Raw genomic sequence first — 21,263 nt, 5'->3', positions numbered from 1 at the left:
CCGTCAGCTTTTCATAGGAGCAGTCGGCAAAGTGCTCGAGACGACAGCCGACATGCGTTGCCTCCGTTAGGGTTTAACGAAGGCTTTGCCGTCTGCCTCCCCCTCTTCTTTTCCATATGCCCCCCCCCTCTTCTTTGCCGTCTGCTTCCCCCTTCTTCTTTGCCGTATGCCTCCTCCTCCTCCCCCCTCCACTCTTTGCCGTCTGCCTCCTCCTCCCCCCTCCTCTGTGCCCTCTTCTTTGCCGTCCGCCCACCCTGGAGGCAGGCGAGAAAGAGCCTATATAGACACCCCAGGATGCACAACTGGGTGTCATGTGGCACCTTTGCCATCTGCCAGCTGATGGCACAGGTCTTTGCCATCAGCTGGCAGACGGCAAAGAGCCCATATAGTACCTGTTTTTTTGTTTTATATTATTTCACAGCACATATATATATATATATATATATATATATATATATATATATGTATATATATATATATATATATATATATATATATTTGACAACACATTTATATAATCCACCACACATATATGATATATAGTTCACCACACATATACTTGCCAACACATATATATAATTCACCACACATATATGATATACAAATAAATCAATGTACATCCCCATATATCGAAAGAACCAACATACAAAGTATTGCACTGTTTATCCATATATACATATACATATAGTTCGACATTGTTCATCAACTCAAATGAAAACTAGATGATATACATATAAAGTTCATCCATCGACATTGTTCAACTCCATGAATGCCAGCTTCCATGCATGTACTATGTCCAATTTGCAAAAATGTGAATAAGGAAGTCAGAAGAAGAACAAAATATGATGTTTTTGAGCTAATTATGTCATTTTAGCAGAAAACAAGCTAAGAATATAATATTCATGAGCTAACCAAGGTTCTTATGCCATTTTTAGCTTATTGTGGCATTTTGGAGCTAAATGGGTTAATTATGTCATTGTTGGGGAAATTAAAGCAAGGATAATATGAAAGAGGAAAAGAAAGAGGAGGAGGAGGAGAAGAAGAAGAAATCAAGAAGAAGGAGGAGAAGGAGGAGAAGGAGGAGGAGGAGAAGGACTAGAAGGTCCTTGGCCTTCTCCTCCTCCTCCTCCTTCTCCTTCTTCTCTTCTTCTTCTTGTTCTTCTTTCTTTTCATTATTCCTATTTCTTCTCCTCTTCTCCTCTTGTTGGAGCTAAATTCCCTAATTATGTGTTTTTGGAGCTATATGGGCTAATTATACCATTTTAGAGGAAAACAAGCTAAGAATATAATATTCAAGAGCTAACCAAGGTTCTTATGCCATTTTGAGCTTATTATGGCATTCTGGAGCTAAATGGCCTAATTATGTCATTGTTGGGGAATTAAAGCAAGTATAATATGAAAGAGGAGAAGAAAGAGGAGGAGGAGGAGACGAAGAAGAAATCAAGAAGAAGGAGGAGAAGGAGGAGGAGGATAAGGACTAGAAGGTCCTTGGCCTTCTCCTCCTCCTCCTCCTCCTCCTTCTCTTCTTCTTCTTCTTCTTCTTCTTCTTCTTCTTTCTTTTCATTTTTCATATTTCCTCTCCTCTTCTCCTCTTGTTGGAGCTAAATTACGTAATTATGTCTTTTTGGAGCTAAATGGGCTAATTATCGCATTTTAGAGGAAAATAAGCTAAGTATATAATATTCATGAGCTAACCAAGGTTCTTATGCCATTTTGAGGTTATTATGGTATTTTGGAGCAAAATGGGCTAATTATGTCGTTGTTGGGGAAAATAAAGCAAGGATAATATGAAAGAGGAGAAGAAAGAGGAGGAGGAGGAGAAGAATAAGAAATCAAGAAGAAGGAGGAGAAGGAGGAGAAGGAGGAGGAGGAGAAGGACTAGAAGGTCCTTGGCCTTCTCCTTCTCCTCCTCCTCCTCCTTCTCCTTCTTCTCTTCTTCTTCTTCTTCTTCTTCTTCTTCTTCTTTCTTTTCATTTTTCCTATTTCTTCTCCTCCTCTCCTCTTGTTGGAGCTAAATTACCTAATTTTGTCTTTTTGGAGATAAATGGGGGTAATTATCCCATTTTAGAGGAAAACAAGGTAAGTATATAATATTCATGAGCTAACCAGGGTTCTTATGCCATTTTGAGCTTATTATGGTATTTTGGAGCTAAATGGGCTAATTATGTCATTGTTGGGGAAATTAAAGCAACGATAATATGAAAGAGGAGAAGAAAGAGGAGGAGGAGGAGAAGAAGATGAAATCAAGAAGAAGGAGGATAAGGAGGAGAAGGAGGAGGAGGAGAAGGACTAGAAGGTCCTTGGCCTTCTCCTTCTCCTCCTTCTTCTCTTCTTCTTCTTCTTCTTCTTCTTCTTTCTTTTCATTTTTCCTATTTCTTCTCCTCTTCTCCTCTTGTTGGAGCTAAATTACCTAATTATATCTTTTTGGAGCTAAATGGGCTAAGTATTCCATTTTAGGGGAAAACAAGCTAAGTATATAATATTCATGAGCTAACCAAGGTTCTGATGCCATTTTTAGCTTATTATGGTATTTTGGAGCTAAATGGGCTAATTATGTCATTGTTGGGGAATTTAAAGCAAGGATAATGTGAAAGAGGAGAAGAAAGAGGAGGAGGAGAAGAAGAAGAAGAAATCAAGAAGAAGGAGGAGAAGGAGGAGGAGGAGAAGGACTAGAAGGTCCTTGGCCTTCTCCTTCTCCTCCTCCTCCTTCTCCTTCTTCTCTTCTTCTTCTTCTTCTTCTTCTTCTTCTTCTTCTTCTTCTTTTTCTTTCTTTTCATTTTTCCTATTTCTTCTCCTCTTCTCCTCTTGATGGAGCTAAATTACCTAATTATGTCTTTTTGGAGCTAAATGGGCTAATTATCCCATTTTAGAGGAAAACAAGCTAAGTACATAATATTCATGAGCTAACCAAGGTTCTTATGCCATTTTGAGGTTATTATGGTATTTTTGAGCTAAATGGGCTAATTATGTCATTGTTGGGGAAATTAAAGCAAGGATAATATGAAAAAGGAGAAGAAATAGGAGGAGGAGAAGAAGAAGAAGAAATCAAGAATAAGGAGGATAAGGAGGAGAAGGAGGAGGAGGAGAAGGACTAGAAGGTCCTTGGCCTTCTCCTTCTCCTCCTCCTCCTCCTCCTTCTCCTTCTTCTCTTCATCTTCTCCTTCTTCTTCTTCTTCTTCTTCTTTCTTTTCATTTTTCTTATTTCTTCTCCTCTTATCCTCTTATTGGAGCTAAATTACCTAATTATGTGTTTTTGGAGCTAAATGGCCTAATTATCCCATTTTAGAGGAAAACAAGCTAACTAACCAAGGTTCTTAAGCCATTTTGAGCTTATTATGGCATTTTGGAGCGAAATGGGCTAATTATGTCATTGTTGGGGAAATTAAAGTAAGGATAATATGAAAGAGGAGAAGAAAGAGGAGGAGGAGGAGAAGAAGAAGAAATCAAGAAGAAGGAGGAGAAGGAGGAGAAGGAGGAGGAGGAGAAGGACTAGAAGGTCCTTGGCCTTCTCCTTCTCCTCCTCCTCCTTCTCGTTCTCCTTCTTCTCTTCTTCTTCTTCTTCTTCTTTCTTTTCATTTTTCCTATTTTTCTCACCTTCTCCTCTTGTTGGAGCTAAATTACCTAATTATGTCTTTTTGGAGCTAATTGGGCTAATTATCCCATTTTAGAGGCAAACAAGCTAAGTATATAATATTCATGAGCTAACCAAGGTTCTTATGCCATTTTGAGCTTATTATGGCATTTTGGAGCTAAATGGGCTAATTATGTCATTGTTGGGGAAATTAAAGCAAGTATAATATGAAATAGGATAAGAAAGAGGAGGAGGAGGAGAAGAAGAAGAAATCAAGAAGGAGGAGAAGGAGGAGAAGGAGGAGGAGGAGAAGGACTAGAAGGTCCTTGGCCTTCTCCTCCTTCTCCTCCTCCTCCTCCTCCTCCTTCTTCTCTTCTTCTTCTTCTTTCTTTTCATTTTTCCTATTTCTTCTGTTCTCCTCTTCTTGGAGCTAAATTAGCTAACTATGTGTTTTGGAGCTAAATGGGCTAATTATCTCATTTTAGAGGAAAACAAGCTAAGTATATAATATTAATGAGGTAACCAAGGTTCTTATGCCATTTTGAGGTTATTATGGCATTTTGGAGCTAAATGGGCTAATTATATCTTTTTGGAGCTAAATGGGCTAACTATGTCATTGTTGGGGAAATTAAGGCAAGGAGAATATGAAAGAGGAGAAGAGAAACTTACCGTAGTGGTCATCAAGGACGAGAAACACTTGGAGAAGGGTCGTGCGATGTCGCCCGGGAGTTATTCTACAGAATAGATATTTTGCAATGTTTCAGTTAGCATGATGACACTCAATTATTAATACTAGTTTATAATGAAACTCACCGTGTCAATCGAAGAGAAGACGGGCATCGGCAGATGGACCTGACCGCTCTTCTCGCACAAACCGTGAAGAGTGGGTCGTATTAGTTAGTAATGAAACAGACATTACACACATGATTTGGCTAATGTGAAAAAAACATACCACAAAAAGCCCGTACAGGGCCCGTTGACCCGCCTCATTCCGGGACCTCTCCTCCTCAATCAATCGTGCCATGGTCTGGTCCCTCTCATCAAGAGGAGTCTGACTTCCCAATCTCTCTTTCTCAAGAGCAGCCTCAAGAGAAGCCTGGCTTGCCAATCTCTCTTTCTCAAGAGCAGCCTGGTTTGCCAAACTCTCTTTCTGAAGAGCAGCCTGAAACACCATTCCTCGTTACCACAGTAATGATCTATGGTGACACACATAATGAAATGGATGAAAGTGTTCTTAGTCCATACAACTAACCTCGATGGTCAGTTCGACTGGCCGTGGACGACGCATTATCTCAGGACAGCTGCTCGACTAGCGCGCCTTGATATCCAGGAGAGTGAGTGGACAACATATTATCCCATCTCCAATGGCTATCGAGCCATGGGGCCTCCCGCCACCAGATATCATCACCAGCTCTGGATCCAAAGGTTCCTGGCTAAGGTTAAAGTCACCCCCTTTCGTAGCCTTCTCCGCGTCCTTGTATGCCACGAGCTTCTGTTGGGATGATATGTTGGTGAAGTTACTGGGATCATCCAGGTCAGACTCAGAGAATGCCTTTGCCTTCTTGCACGAGGCAGTATGGGCCATGCCATAAAGGTCGTACAAGTGTGGCATCTCCGTCTTATTGTGATGCGCCTAAAAGAGAGGAACAAAATATTAGCATCAAGAATGAATTGCATGAATCATGAAGCAAATCACATACCCAGTTTCGTCCGAACTGAAGTAAGTTGGCGCTGCCTTGATGGTGTGGTACACCAACCATTCGGCTACGCCGATCCTTCGCATTCTCGTGGACGGCTCGCCAGCTACCCGTGCACCACTCATCAACCAACGCCTCCCAACAATCCATCTTATCCGCACACCATCTCTGGGGCACCTGTAAGTTATTAGAAAGAATTTTCAGCGCTACGCCTATGAATGAAATCAAGAAAACTACGTAGAAGGACTTAAGAATAGGTAATTACCTTCATGTATTGCTCCTTCTTCAGAAACTTTCCTCCGCAATCCTTCTTCTGCTTCTCAATACCACGCGTGGCGTAGTAATCTCGAATAGCGTGCAGCCGAGCCTCGTGGCGCAAGTTCTGTAGTAACCGCCTACACTTGGCCTCGAGAACCCTGGCCTCCTCCTCCTCATATCCATCCTCACACCTATAGAAGGTCTGCAATCAAACGTGAAAACACCGATTAGTACAATAATTAGCTATATTGTTAATTTTAGATTCTGTAAAAGGATAATTTACCCAAAAGCTCTTGATCACCATCTCGGCCCTCGTGTGGCACAAGACACCATCTATAATCTCCTATGGCGGGGCCTGCGCAGCCTGGTAGTGCTCCCAGGAAAATCCTAGTGTGGGAACCTGACCCTCACCAGGCAACGTGACAAACCCCGGGAAATTTGTCCGGCAAAGCACACCAAGGATGGAGTTCGGCCTGCGGACTCCAAGAGGGTGTACCCATCCCCTGCAGTATGATAAGGTCAACGCATTAGATATTTGAACAAACTAGAAGGCAAAAGCTAAAAAAAGAGTAAATGTACTTACCTATCTCCTTCAGGTTTAATCACTGGCCTCTGCTCGCGGGTTGCCGGCGCGACCGAGAGACGTGTACTACCACGCTTGTACACGGTGTCCCCGTCCACCTGCACATCTCCCTCACTATCCGTAAGCTCATCCCCGCCATCCCCGCCCCCTGAGCCACCCGGACCCTCGGTCCAATCCGGCAAGTCCGTACGATCCGGCCAGGTCTCACATCCGGGCCTCTCCACGTCGGGTTAAGCCTCCGGAACCGTAGTCTCATGGGCCGAATGCACCTCGACCCGAGGCTGCTCCTGGACCGGAGTCTCATGGGACGAATGCCCGTCAACAACAGGCTCCTCGAATGGAGTCCCCATAGCCTCCTCCGCAAACGGGTCGACCATAGTAGTCCTATGCTCGGATGAATGAGCTGGTGGTGGTGGCGAGGACGGCTCAACAGTCCTCCTGGATCTTCCGCGGCCACCACCTCTCCCTGTACCCTTCCCCTTCTTCCCTATCCGGCCAGCACCTCTCCAAGTGGGGAATGCCTCCGACGAAGAAGAACCCACGGGTGGTGTCGACAAACTGTGTGCCAAGGCTCTACAAAGAGATAGGGGTGGAAGGGAAGTACCACCCCTCGTGCGGGGCGCCTGGGAAGAACCCGTCGAGCGATCTGGACCAGCGCCCACCATCTTTCCACACCTGGTGACCTTCCATGATAAAGATTAAAAGAAATTAGTACAACATAAAAAAATTGAATAACTGACATTAATAATAATATGTACATGAATAATAAAGATTAAAATATATATAATTTAAGTTGTGAATCTTACAAACTATTAATCATCATCAATAAATGCATCATCATCATCACTATCACGCATGTCTTCATGAATGACGTGCTCGTCGGGTTCAACGGCATGAAGTAGTGAAAGGCCTTCCTTTAATCGTTGAAGCATTGACAGGTCATCCGCATCAGTAACCTCTACGAGTTCCAGGTCTTCTGGTTCCAGCTCAGGGCTGGAGTCGGATTCATTGTCGCTGTCTACTTCCATGTTCTTGGGTGAAGCACGACGGTTCTTGAAAAGTTTCTTGGAAAGATGTGTTTCTTGGAAGAATTCTCCATCATATGTGTCTGGGTTAATGTGAGTTTCCCAATCCTGTTCATTTGGGAGAGGTGGTCTGACATGTGGCGGCACTTCATAAACAACATACCAACCTTCCAGATTCTTATCCGTTTGGCATGCCCATGGTAGATAGAAAACTTGGGCCGCCTGTTGAGCCATAATATAGACATCGGGAACATCTAAATGGGTGTTTGGATTGATTTCGACTAGTCCTATATGTTCATGAGTCCTTCTAGTCTTCTTCGGCTGGAACCAATAACATTTGAAGACTACGACGTTCGATGGGTTTTCACCATAGAATTGAAGTTCATAAATTGCTTCAACTCTTCCATAATACTCGATAACACCTTCGCCGATAGCAGAGACACCACAATTTGTAGATTTCCGGTCGGGCATAGATAGCTCTTTGCCAAAGGTACGAAATAGATACCCGTTGATGTTGTATTTCTCAAATGAATGAACCTTATAGTCAAAACCATTAGCGACTTGTCTCAATTCGGTGTCCATAGACTCTGAATTAGCCTACAAGTTTAATACAAAACGATTGTTGCATTAGCCGCAAGTTAGACCAAGAATGAAATGGTCCATTATTGATAATTACCGTTTGTTTGAACCAAGAGATGAAACCGGGATAGCCGCCTCCTGTCTTTGACAGAAGCTCATACTCTTCGACGGAATCATTTTCGTTCACCGCTCCATCCGAGAATTTGCGACGTAACGACTGTTTGAAATATCCGTTAATAAGAGCAGTTCAAATGAATTAGAAGTTACGGGAAAATGTGTCGAGAACTCACTCGATGTACGGCCGCACTTCTGTTAGGTTGTTGAAGATATACAACGAAATGTTCCGCCATTCTTCGACATCCAACGTTATTGGTTTCGAAGCACCAGCTAGTGAGAGCTTCCCTTTGAATAGGCTGAGGTTGGACCCACCTTTTTTAGGGTCTGCATCATTGTGCCGAGGCTTCGGATTATGCAAATGATGATTTTTGGCTTCGTAGTGTTCTGTCACAAAGTTTGCCACCTCTTCAGTAAGGAATGCCTCAGCCATCGATGCTTCAATTCTACGCTTATTTTTACATTTAGCTCGAAGGGTCTTCTGCATCCTCTCAGTTGCATAGCACCAACGATCTTGCATGGGCCCACCCAATCTTGACTCGGTCGGTAGATGTAAAATCAAATCCTGCATTGGATTGAAGAAGCCCGGTGGAAAGATCTTCTCTATATTGCACAACAACTCCGGTGCAAACTCCTCCATGTCTTCTACCAGGCCAGGAGACAATTCTTTCGCACAAAGAACACGGAATAAATAGCTCCGCTCCGCCAGTACTAGCTATTCATCCTCAGGAATAAAGCCACATAACATCACCGACATTACCCCGCTGTAGCCGTATGTGCCAATCATGACTCTTGAGACCAAAGATTTTTAATTTTTCAAGACTCGCTCCCCTCTTTAGATTCGCTGCATACCCATCGGGGAACATCAAGTGCATTTTGACCCACAAGATAATTTCCCTCATAGCTGGCCTTCCAAGATTGAACCAGGCCTTTGGCTTCGACCACTTCTGCTTTCCTTTGCCTTCTCGATTGTTTTGTAACAGGCTATGACATAGTGTCTCTTGATCGACTCTAGCCTTAATATTATCCTTTGTCTTCCCATCTATGTCGAACAATGTACCAAAAATAGCCTCTCCGATATTCCTTTCAGTGTGCATCATGTCGATATTGTGTGGAAGAAGGAGGTCTTTGAAGTAAGGCAGATCCCAGAAGCATGGCTTGTGAGTCCAGGCGTGTTTTGAATTATACCCCTTGAAATACCCTCGACGCTCTGGATCAGGCTTGAGGGCGTTTAACTAATCCAGGATCTGTTGGCCTGTGAACGCAGGTGGTGCCATGTTTTTGATAACTTTACCTTTGGTAAAGTTCTTCTTGTCATTTCTGAACTGATGGTCACGATCCAGGAACTGTCTATGCAAGTCAAAGCAAGAATACTTCCGACCCTCCTGCAACCAATGAAACTGAAGAGCTGCCTTGCATTGGGGGAACGGGAACCTTCCATGCACACACCATCTAGAGAATAGCGCATACGCTGGCAAGTCATGCATAGAGTACATGTACCACACATGCATTTTGAAGTTTTCTTTTCTAGCGGCATCGTATGTCTTGACCCCATTATCCCAAGCTTCTTCCAATTCATCCTTAAGCGGTTGCAGGTACACATTCATATTCTTCCCCGGATAATTGGGCCCTGGAATTATCAACGTAAGAAATATGTTCTTTCTTTGCATAATCTGCCCGGGAGGGGGGGGGGAGATTGAGTGGAATGACAAATACAGGCCAACAACTGTATTGGATTTCCGTCATGCCAAAGGGATTAAAACCATCCGTGGCAGCACAGACTCGAGGTTTCCTTGGATCTACCGCTTTATCCTGATGCAATCCATCGAAATGTTTCCACGCTTCCCCATCCGATGTGTGTACCATCTTCTTATTCCCATCCGCATCTAGTTCGGTTCTTTTGCCCAATTTGTGCCATGTCATCTGTCTGGCTGTCTCTTCGACCATGAAAAGACATTGAAGTCTTGGCACGATTGGCATATACCAAAGAACACTAACTGTGATTTTGGTCTGCCTCTTCTCACCCATACCGTTGTCTACCATAAGATACCTGCAAGACTCGCAATTGGGACCATAGTTCAAGTGTTCATACTCCTTCCTAAATAAGACACATCCTTTCTCACATGCATCTATCTTCTCATAGGGCATCTTAAGTACACGAAGTATTTTGTCCGACTGGTACAAGTTTGCAGGCATGACATGGCCTTTGGCTAGGAAGCGTCCAAATAGTGTCATCATCGCGTCGTAGCATTCTCTTCCCAAGTTGAACTGAGCCTTCAGAGCCATTACTTGTGCAATTGCATCCAGCTGAGAGAGCTCAGTGTGCTCATGGAGAGGACGTTTTGAAGACTCCAACATTTCATAAAAGGCCTTTGCAGATTCCTCCATCTCATCTTCCGAATCTCGAGTATCATCAAAGTCTTGCACCATGTCTTCGATCCCGGTACCATGCTCGTCCGTGCGACGACGGACCACCTCAGCTCTTGTGCGTTGTATAAACTCACCATGAAATGTCCACATCGTATAATTAGGCTTAAAACCCCTCCTCTGCAGGTGTTTAATCATTACAGCCTCCGTCGTCTTTTTATAGTTGTCGCATCCAGGACAGGGGCAATAGTTTCTTTCCTCGCCTTTTGCGAATGCGGCTTTCACAAATTCCTTTGTTTTTACAAACCATTCTATCGTCATCTCTTTCTGACTAGGGTGACCGGTATACATCCACGCATGATCACTCATCTTGCGTAGCTACTAAAGACAGAAGAAATATATTTATATATAATTTAGCATTTATATTCATCGGTTAATCAGGTTCGCCATTTTTATTACGTCCATGCAACCTACACGCTAATAGGTAAAGATAGGTCCTAATCCCACCCGAGTATGTGTAGATTGGGTTCGTTTTCCCATGCTCTGCTTCGGATCCAACACAAAATTTCGGCAGCACCTCCACGTTGTTCTGCTGATACACGTCTCCACAATAAAAGAGAGGATGTGCATCCGGAGAACAACACGGAGGCACTGACGAAATTCCGCATCGGATCCAGAGCACAGCATACGGGAAAACGAACCGAATCTACACATACTCGGACTGTCCATGGATAATGTTGGACAATTCGAAAGGATGGCGGTTATAAATATGCAAAGACATGCATATTATAGATGTCTCCCTTTCGAACGGGAGACGCATATTGGTCACGCATAGTGATAAATTAATTTAATTACCTAAATCTAGAAAGTTTCATCTGGAAACCGAGCCACTGTAAATGAAGGGGCGGGGAGGAGATGAAATTTGTACTGACCCATGAATGCAGGGGCGGAGCTCGTACAACGCACGGGCAAGTCTTTGCACAGCAGACCTCACAGCGACGAGACAACTATCACATGTAAATCCACCCAATCAACACAAATATTCTAATTATGTCATTTTAGAGGAAAACAAGTTAAGAATATAATATTCATGAGCTAACCAAGGTTTTTATGCCATTTTGTAGCTAAATGGGCTAATTATCTCATTGTTGGGGAAAATAAGGTGAAGATAATAAGATAGAGGAGAAGAAAGAGGAGGAGGAGGAGAAGAAGAAGTAATCAAGAAGGAGTAGGAGGAGGAGTAGAAGGAGGAGGAGAAGGTATTCTTATTCTCTTCTTCTTCTCTTCTTCTTTTCTTCTTCTTTTCTTATTCTCCTTCTTATTTTTGTCTTCTCCTCCTCCTCTTCTTCTTCTTCTCCTCCTCCTCCTCTTCTCCTCTTCTCCTCCTCCTCCTCTTCTTCTTCTTCCTATTCTTTCTATTAAGCTAACTAACTAACTAACCTAACTAACCAAGCTAACTAAACCTATCGCTAAACCTAGATAGCACTAAACAGCAAAAAAACAGATTCTACCACTATGTAGCTAAAAAAGAATCTAGCTACCACTAAATACCAAACAACAAAAAATCAACTTCTTCTTCTTTTTTCTCTTCTTCTCCTTCTTATTTTTTTCTTATTCTCTTCTTCTCTTCTTCTTTACTTCTTCTCCTTCTTCTTCTTCTTCTTCTTCTTCTTCTTCTTCTTCTTCTTATTCTCCTTCTTATTTTTTTCTTCTCCTCCTCCTCCTCCTCTTCTTCTTCTTCTTCTTCTTCTTCTTCTTCTTCTTCTTCTTCTTCTTCTTCTTCTTCTTCTTCTTCTTTTTCTTCTCCTCCTCCTCCTACTACTCCTCTTCTTCTTCTCCTCTTCTTGTCCTCCTCCTCCTCCTCTTCTCCTCTTCTCCTCCTCCACCTAACTAACCAAGCTAACTAACTAACCTAACTAAAACTACTAACCTAACTAAATCTACCACTAAAACTAATAACAATAATCTAGCTACCACTAATTAACAAAACAAAACTAAATCTGTAAATTAGCAAAAAAGAAAAAAAAGGACTCACCAGAGGGGGGCCGGGGAGGAGGAGGGTGCGGCAGTGGAGGAGACGGCGGTGGAGGAGGGGGCGTAGGGCGGCCGGGGAGGAGGAGGGCGCAGGGCGGCCGGGGAGGAGGACGCGGGGCCGCCGGGGAGGAGGAAGGGGCAGGGCGGCCGGGGAGGAGGAGGGTGCAGGGAGGCCGGGGAGGAGGAGGGCGCAGGGAGGCCTGGGAAGAGGAGGGCGCAGGGTGGCCGGGGAGGAGGAGGGCGTAGGGCGGTCGGGGAGGAGGAGGGCGCAGGGAGGCCGGAGGAGGGCGCGGCAGCGGCGGTGGTGTCGGGGGTGAGAGAGAGGGTTGTCGGGGTAGCCATTAGGGGGAGAGAGAGGCGCGTGGGGGTGGGGCTAAGGGCTGTTAGGGGGGCACCCTCTTTGCCGTCCGCCTCCCGACGACACAGAGGATAAAAGCGGACGACAAAGAGAGAGGCCGTTAGGGGGGAGAGAGGGGTGCGGGGTGGGCCGCCCATGCTCTTTGCCGTGTGCCTGAATGCTCTTTGCCGTGAGCTGGCAGACGACAAAGAGCTGGCTGATGGCAAATAGTACCTTTGGCATCAGCCTGCTCTTTGCCGTCTGGTTTCTGGTAGCTGGTGGCAAAGAGGGTCTTTGCCATCAGCCAGCTGATGACAAAGAAGCAGCAGATGGCAAATAACTATTTTTCCAGTAGTGTCCGCTTCACATGTGGAATCTGCTACGACGCTTTTCTTGGAACTGCACCGGCTTACTGCACCCCCATTAAGGATAAATACATATCCGGTTTGAGACTTAGAGTCATCCGGATTAGTGTAAAAGCTTGGATCGACGTAACCCTTTACGACGAGCTCTTCATCACCACCATAAACGAGAAACATTTCCTTAATCCTTTTCAGGGACTTCAGAATATTATTGACCGCCGTCCACGGATCCACTCCTGGATTACTTTGAAATCTGTGTGCCATACTTATGGCCAAGCTGACGTCCGGTCTAGTGTACAACATTGCATACATGATAGAACCTATGGCTGAAGCATAGGGGACGAAACTTATTTATTCTCTATCTTCAGCAGTTGCTGGGCACTGAGTCTTACTCAATTTTATACCTTGTAACACTGGCAAGAACCCCTTCTTGGACTATTCCATTTTGAATTTCTACAAAACTTTATCAAGGTATGTGCTTTGTGAAAGTCCTATCAGGCGTCTCGATCTATCCCTATATATCTTAATGCCTAGAATGTAAGCAGCTTCTCCTAGGTCTTTTAGAGAAACTTTTATTCAAGTAATCCTTTACGCTCTCCAAAAACTCCACATTGTTTCCAATCAGCAATATGTCATCCACATATAATATTAGAAACGCCACAGAGCTCCCACTCACATTCTTGTAAATACAAGATTCTCCAACCACTTGTATAAACCCAAATGCTTTGATCACCTCATCAAAGTGCTTATTCCAACTCCGAGATGCTTGCACCAGTCCATAAATGGATTGCTGGAGCTTGCATACTTTGTTAGCATTTTTTGTATCGACAAAACCTTCGGGTTGCATCATATACAACTCTTCCTTAAGAAAACCGTTAAGGAATGCCGTTTTGACATCCATATGTCAGATTTCATAATCGAAAAATGCAGGTATTGCTAACATGATTCGGACGGACTTAAGCATCGCTACCGGTGAGAACGTTTCATCGTAGTCAACTCATTGAACTTGTGAAAAACCCTTTGGCACAAGTAGAGCTTTATAAACGGTCACATTACCGTCCGCGTCCGCCTTCTTCTTAAATATCCATTTGTTCTGAATAGCCTTGCGGCCTTCAGGTAATACTTCCAAAGTCCACACTTTGTTTTCATACATAGATCCTATCTCGAACTTCATGGCCTCCAACCATTTGTTGGAATCCGGGCCCACCATTGCTTCTTCCTAATTCGCAGGTTCATTGTTGTCTAACAACATGATTGATAAGATAGTATTACCGTACCACTCAGGAATAGTACATGATCTTGTCGACCTGCGAGGTCCTATAGGAACTTGATCCGAAGTTTCAAGATCATCATCATTAACTTCCTCCTCGACCGGCATTGCTTCGACAGAGGTTTCCACCTGCCCTGCGCCACCATCTAGAGGGATTAGAGGTTCGACAACCTCATCAAGTTCTATCTTCCTCCCACTCAATTATTTTCAAGAGAAACTCCTTCTCAAGAAAAGCTCCGTTCTTAGCAACAAATACTTTGCCCTCGGATTTGAGATAGAAGGTGTACCCAACTGTCTCCTTTGGGTATCCTATGAAGACACACCTTTCCGCTTTGGATTCCAGCTTCTCAGGCTGAAGCTTTTTTACATAAGCATCACATCCCCAAACTTTAAGAAACGACAACTTCGGTCTTTTGCCATACCACAACTTGTATGGTGTCGTCTCAACGTATTTTGATGGTGCCCTATTTAAACTGAATGCAGCTGTCTCTAGTGCATAACCCCAAAATGATAACGACAAATCGGTAAGAGACATCATAGATCGCACCATTTCTAACAAAGTACGATTACGACGTTCGGGCACACCATTACGCTGTAGTGTTCCAGGCGGTCTCAACTGTGAAACAATTCCAGATTGTCTTAAGTGGGCACCAAACTCGAAACTCAGATATTCACTTCCATGATCAGAACGTAGGAACTTGATCTTCTTGTTATGATGATTTTCCACTTCACTCTGAAATTGCTTGAACTTCTCAAATGGTCCAGACTTGTGCTTCATCAAGTAGATATATCCATACCTACTCAAATCGTTAGTGAAGGTGAGAAAATAACGATATCCGCCGTGCGCCTCCACACTTACCGGACCGCTCACATCGGTATGTATGAGTTCCAACAAGTCACTTGCACGTCCCATTGTTCCAGAGAATGGAGTCTTAGTCATCTTGACCATGAGGCATGGTTCTCACGTGTCAAGTGATTCAAAATCAAGTGACTCTAAAAGCCCACAGGAATGGAGTTTCTTCATGTGCTTTACATCAATATGACCTAAGCGGCAGTGCCACAAAAACATGGCGCTATCATTGTTAACTCTACATCTTTTGGTCTCAATGTTATGTATATGTGTATCATCGCTATCAAGATTTAATATGAACAATCCTCTCACATTGGGTACATGACCATAAAAGATATTACTCATAGAAATAGAACAACCATTATTCTCTGACTTAAACGAGTAACCGTCTCGCAATAAACAAGATCCAGATATAATGTTAATGCTTAACGCATGCACTAAATAACAATTATTTAAGTTCATAAGTAATCCTGATGGTAACTGAAGTGATACTATGCCGATGGCGATTGCATCAACCTTGGAACCATTTCCCACGTGCATCGTCACTTCATTCTTCGCCAGCCTTCGTTTATTCCACAGTTCCTGCTTCGAGTTGCAAATATGAACAACAGAACCGGTATCAAATACCCACGACTACTACGAGAGTTGATTAAGTACACATCCATAACATGTATATCAAATTTACCTGATTTTTCCTTGGCCGCGTTCTTATCAGCCAAATACTTGGGGTAGTTGCGCTTCAAGTGACCCATTCCCTTGCAATAATAACACTCTGTTTCAGGCTTAGGTCCAGCCTTGGGTTTGTTCGTCGGGTTGGTAACAGGCTTTCTGCTCTTCTTGGAGTTACCCTTCTTGCCTTTGCCGTTTCTCTTGAAACCAGTGGTCTTATTGACCATCAACACTTGATGCTCTTTCCGGAGTTCTGACTCTGCGACTTCCAGCATCTTGAATAACTCGCCGGGTGACTTGTTCATCCCTTGCATGTTATAGTTCAACACAAAGCTCTTATAGCTAGGTGGCAGTGATTGAAGAATTCTGTCATTGATAGCCTCTTGCGGGAGTTCAATCCCCAGCTCAGCTAGACGGTTTGAGTACCCATACATTTTGAGCACATGTTCACTGACAGACGAATTCTCCTCCATCTTGCAAGCATAGAATTTATCAGAGGTCTCATACCTCTCGATCCGGGCTTTCTTCTGAAAGATAAAATTCAACTCGTAGAACATCTCATATGCTCCATGACGCTCAAAGCGACGTTGAAGTCCCGGTTCCAAGCCATACAAGATTGCACATTGAACTACTGAGTAGTCCTCCTTATGTGTTAACCAAGCGTTCAAAACATCTTGGCTAAAGGTAGCGGGTGGTTCATCTCCTAGTGCGGCATTAAGGACATAATCCTTCTTTCGAGCTTGCAGGAGCAACTTTAGATTACGAGCCTAGTCTACAAAGTTGCTTCCATCATCTTTCAACCTAGGTTTCTCTAGGAAAGTTTTAAAATTCAGGGTTGCTACTGCGTGAGCCATTGATCTACAACACAAATATTGCAAAGTGGACTTAGACTATGTTTAAGATAATCAGAGTTTAACTAATCAAATTACCAATAAACTACCACTCAAAATGTACATCTCTAGTCATTTTAGTGGTAAATGATCCAAATGCACTAACTCAAGTCTGATCATCATGTGAGTTGAGAAAAGTTTCAGTGGTAAGCATCTCTATGCTAATCATATTAACTATACGATTCATGCTCGACCTTTCGGTCTCATGTGTTTCGAGGCCATGTCTGCACATGCTAGGCTCGTCAAGTTTAACCCGAGTGTTCCGCGTGTGCAACTTTTTTGCACACGTTGTATGTGAACGTTGAGTCTATCACACCCGATCATCACGTGGTGTCTCAAAATGACGAACTGTTGCTACGGTGCACAGTCGGGGAGAACACAATTTCATCTTGAAATTTTAGTGAGAGATCACCTTATAATGTTATCATCGTTCTAAGCAAAATAAGGTGCATAAAAGGATTAACATCACATGCAATTCATAAGTGACATGATATGGCCATCATCGTGTGCTTCTTGATCTCCATCACCAAAGCACTGACATGATCTTCTTGTCACCGGCGCCACACCATGATCTCCATCATCATGCCGCCATCGAGGTTGTCGTGCTATATATGCTATTACTACTAAAGCTACGACCTAGCAATATAGTAAACGCATCTGCAAACACAAATGTTAGTTTAAAGACAACCCTATGGCTCCTGCCGGTTGCCGTAGCATCGAGATGCAAGTCAATATTAACTATTACAACATGATCATCTCATACATCCAATATATCACATCATGTCATTGGCCATATCATATCACAAGCATACACTGCAAAACAAGTAAGACGTCCTATAATTTGTTGTTGCATGTTTTACGTGGCTGCTATGGGTATCTAGTATGATCGCATCTTACTTACGCAAAAACCACAACGGAGATGTGAAAATTGCCATTTACCCTCTCTCCAAGGACCACCTCGGTCAAAACCAATTCAACTAAAGTTGAAGAAACCGACACCTGCCAGTCATCTTTTTTCAATGAGTTGCATATGAGTCGATGAAACCAGTCTCTCGTAAGCATACGAGTAATGTCGGTCTGGGCCGCTTCAATCCAACAGTACTGCCGAATCGAGAAAATACTAAGGAGGGAAGCAAATCGAACATCAACGTCCTTAAAACCTTTTGTGTTCTACTCAAGATAACATCTACGCAGGAACCTAGCTCATGATGACACTATTGGAATGTTGCATGGGAAAGAAAATTTTACCTACGCACACGAAGAGCAATCATGGTGATGTCCATCTACGAGAGGAGATTAGATCTACGTACCCTTGTAGATCGCTAAGCGGGATGCGTTAGGAAACGCGGTTGATGTAGTGGTACAACTTCGTGATTCAAATCACCGTCGTCCCACGATCCGTCCTGAACTAGCGTCGAACAGATGGCACCTCCGCGTTCAGCACACGTATAGATCGATGACGATCTCGGCCTTCTTGATCCACCAAGAGAGACGAATAAGTAGATGAGTTCTCCGGCAGCATGACGGTGCTCCAGTGGTGGTGATGATCTACTTGTGCAGGGCTACGCCCGAGCTCCGCAACAATCCGATCTAGAGGTAAAAGTACGTGGTACAGGTTTGAGTTGCACGTGGCAAAGTTGTGTCTCAAGAACCCTAAAACCACCAGTATATATAGGAGGAGGGGAGGGGCTAGCCTTGGGGCTCAAGGAGCCCCAAGGTGCGCCGGCCGAATGGAGGAGGTGGACTCCCATCCCAATTCGGTTTGGGGGAAGGAGTCCACTCCTTCCTTACCACCTCCCTCTTTCCTTTTTTTCTTGTTTCCTTTGGTGTTTTTCCACTTGTGGTGCCATGGCCCTATTGGGCTAGCGTCACCAGCCCACTAAGGGCTGGTGTGCCACCCTATGGTCACTGGGCTCACTCCCGGGTGGGTGGGTCCCTCCCGGTGAATAACCGGAACCCATTCGTCACTCCCGGTACACTACCGGTTATGCCCAATACTTTCCGGTGACCAAATGAAACCAACCTATATATCAATCTTCGTCTTTGGACCATTACAGAAACCCTCGTGGCATCCGTGATCTCATTCGAGACTCCGAACGACATTCGGTAACCACACATATAACTAAACTATAATAAAACATCGTTGAACCTTAAGTGTGCAGACCCTTCGGGTTCGAGAACTATGTAGACATGACCCGAGACACTCCTCGGTCAATATCCAATAGCGGGACCTGGATGACCATATTGGATCCTACATATTCTCCGAAGATCTTATCGGTTGAACCTCAGTGCCAAGGATTCATATAATCCCGTATGTCATTCCCTTTGTCCTTCGGTATGTTACTTGCCCGAGATTCGATCATCGGTATCCGCATAACTACTTCAATCTCGTTACCGAAAAGTCTCTTTACTCGTTCTGTAATACAAGATCCCGTGACTTACACTTAGTCACATTGCTTGCAAGGCTTGTTTGTGATGTTGTATTACCGAGTGGGCCCCGAGATACCTCTCTGTCACACGGAGGGACAAATCCCAGTCTTGATCCATACTAACTCAACGGACACCTTCGGAGATACCTGTAGAGCACCTTTATACTCACCCAGTTACGTTGCGACATTTGATACACACAAGGTATTCCTCCGGTGCCAGTGAGTTATATGATCTCATGGCATAGGAATAAATACTTGACACGCAAAAAACAATAGCAACAAAATGACACGATCACATGCTACGTTCATAGTTTGGGTCTAGTCCATCACATGATTCTCCTAATGATGTGATCCAGTTATCAAGTGACAACACTTGCATATGGTGAGAAAACCTTGACCATCCTTGATCAACTGGCTAGCCAACTAGAGGCTTGCTAGGGACATTGTTTTGTCTATGTATCCACGCATGTATCTATATTTTCATTCAATATAATTATAGCATGTTTAATAAATGATTATGTTGAAACAGGAAATATAATAATAACTATGTTATCATTGCCTCTAGGGCATATTTCCAACAAAGTCACCACTCGAGAACTTCTCTAGTTCTTCTTCTTGGGGACCCATGTCAACTTGATGGGGATCCTTGGAGTTAAGTTAGCACTTGATGAAGTAGAGCTAGTGGTGGCCATGGGAACCCACTTGACCATGGCTTGGGATTCTTGTTCAAATGAGTCAATCTCCTCTTGAAGCTTGTCCTTTCCCTTGAGCTTGTGTTCTTGTGGTGGAAGGTCATCTTGAGCATTTGTTCCCTTGGGGAGAGTAGGATCATACTTCTCCTTTGGGGAACAAACTTCTTCTATGGGTATTGGCCTTCTTCCCATTCAACTCCATTGGCAATGAAGTAGCCAATTCCTTGTTTCTCTTGGTGCCCTCCTTGCTTGCATACAATCTTCTCGAATTGCTTACTTCCGGCAAGACTCTTGTAGACACCTTTATCTATAATTCCTTTCAATAAAACATTTTCTTGCTCAAGTGTAACCTGGCTAAGAGAATCATTAGTGTAATCAATAGAGCTACTAGAAACAACATCATTGGATTTACATTAGTGTTGTTGTTACTAGATGAAGAACCTTTCTTTCCTTTGTTACTAGTTGCAAGCTAAAAGAAGGCACATGGTAACACAAGCAAACATAAAGCGAGCGGAAGAAGGGCGAACGGAAAAAGGCAAATGAAAATGGCAAATGTGAAGTGGGGGAGAGGAAAACAAGAGGTAACTCGCAACAAAAGTAAATGCAGGAGATGCGTTTGTGAGACCTACTTGGATAGATCTTGATTTCTCCTCCTTGGCAACGGCACAAAAAATAGGCGTGTTGACGGGAGATTACTTTTGTCTTGATCTCCTTGGCAAGCGATCCTCCTCCCTGGCAACAGCGTGAGAAATACTTCTGCTACTCCAACAAAAGACCTTCCAATGACGCCAGAAATAGGAGTGTTGCTTGATACTCCTCAGCAACGGCACGAGGAATCCTTCAGCTGCGGCTACGCCTTAAGGGACTTCCTAGGCAGGTATGCAAAGGATTTCCCCTGTGGACTTGGAGCCTTGCGTTGGTGTTCCCTCGAAGCGGAAAGGGTGATGTAGCGTAGCGATGGTAAGTACTTCCCTCAGTTTGAGAACCAAGGTATCAATCCAGTGGAGGAGTATCTCAAGATCCTGCACAAACACAAAAACTTGCTCCCAACGCTATGAAGGGATTGTCAATCCCTTATAGATTGTTTGCCAAGTGAGAACTGAAAGCAACAAAGTAACGAAGCAAAGTAAAAGCTGAGGTGTAAACGATGGATGTGAATAGAGCCGGGGGCCGTAGTGTTTACTAGTGGCTTCTCTCATGAAAGCAAGTAGACGGTGGGTGAACAAATTACTGTCGAGCAATTGATAGAACCACGCAAAGTCGTGACGATATCTATGCAATGATTGTTTCTATAGGCATCACGTCCGAAACAAGTAGACCGATACTTTCTGCATCTACTACTATTACTCCACACGTCGACCGCTATCCAGCATGCATCTAGTGTATTAAGTCCATAAGAACAGAGTAATGCCTTAAGCAAGATGACATGATGTAGAGGGATAATATCAAACCAATGATAAAAACCCCATCTTTTTACCCTTGATGGCAACTACTTGATGTGTGCCTTGTTGCCCCTACTGTCACTGGGAAAGGTCA

The sequence above is a fragment of the Hordeum vulgare genome, chromosome 3H, assembly GCF_904849725.1.
Source record: "Hordeum vulgare subsp. vulgare chromosome 3H, MorexV3_pseudomolecules_assembly, whole genome shotgun sequence".
Lineage (NCBI taxonomy): Eukaryota > Viridiplantae > Streptophyta > Magnoliopsida > Poales > Poaceae > Hordeum > Hordeum vulgare.
This window is presented reverse-complemented; position numbering follows the sequence as displayed.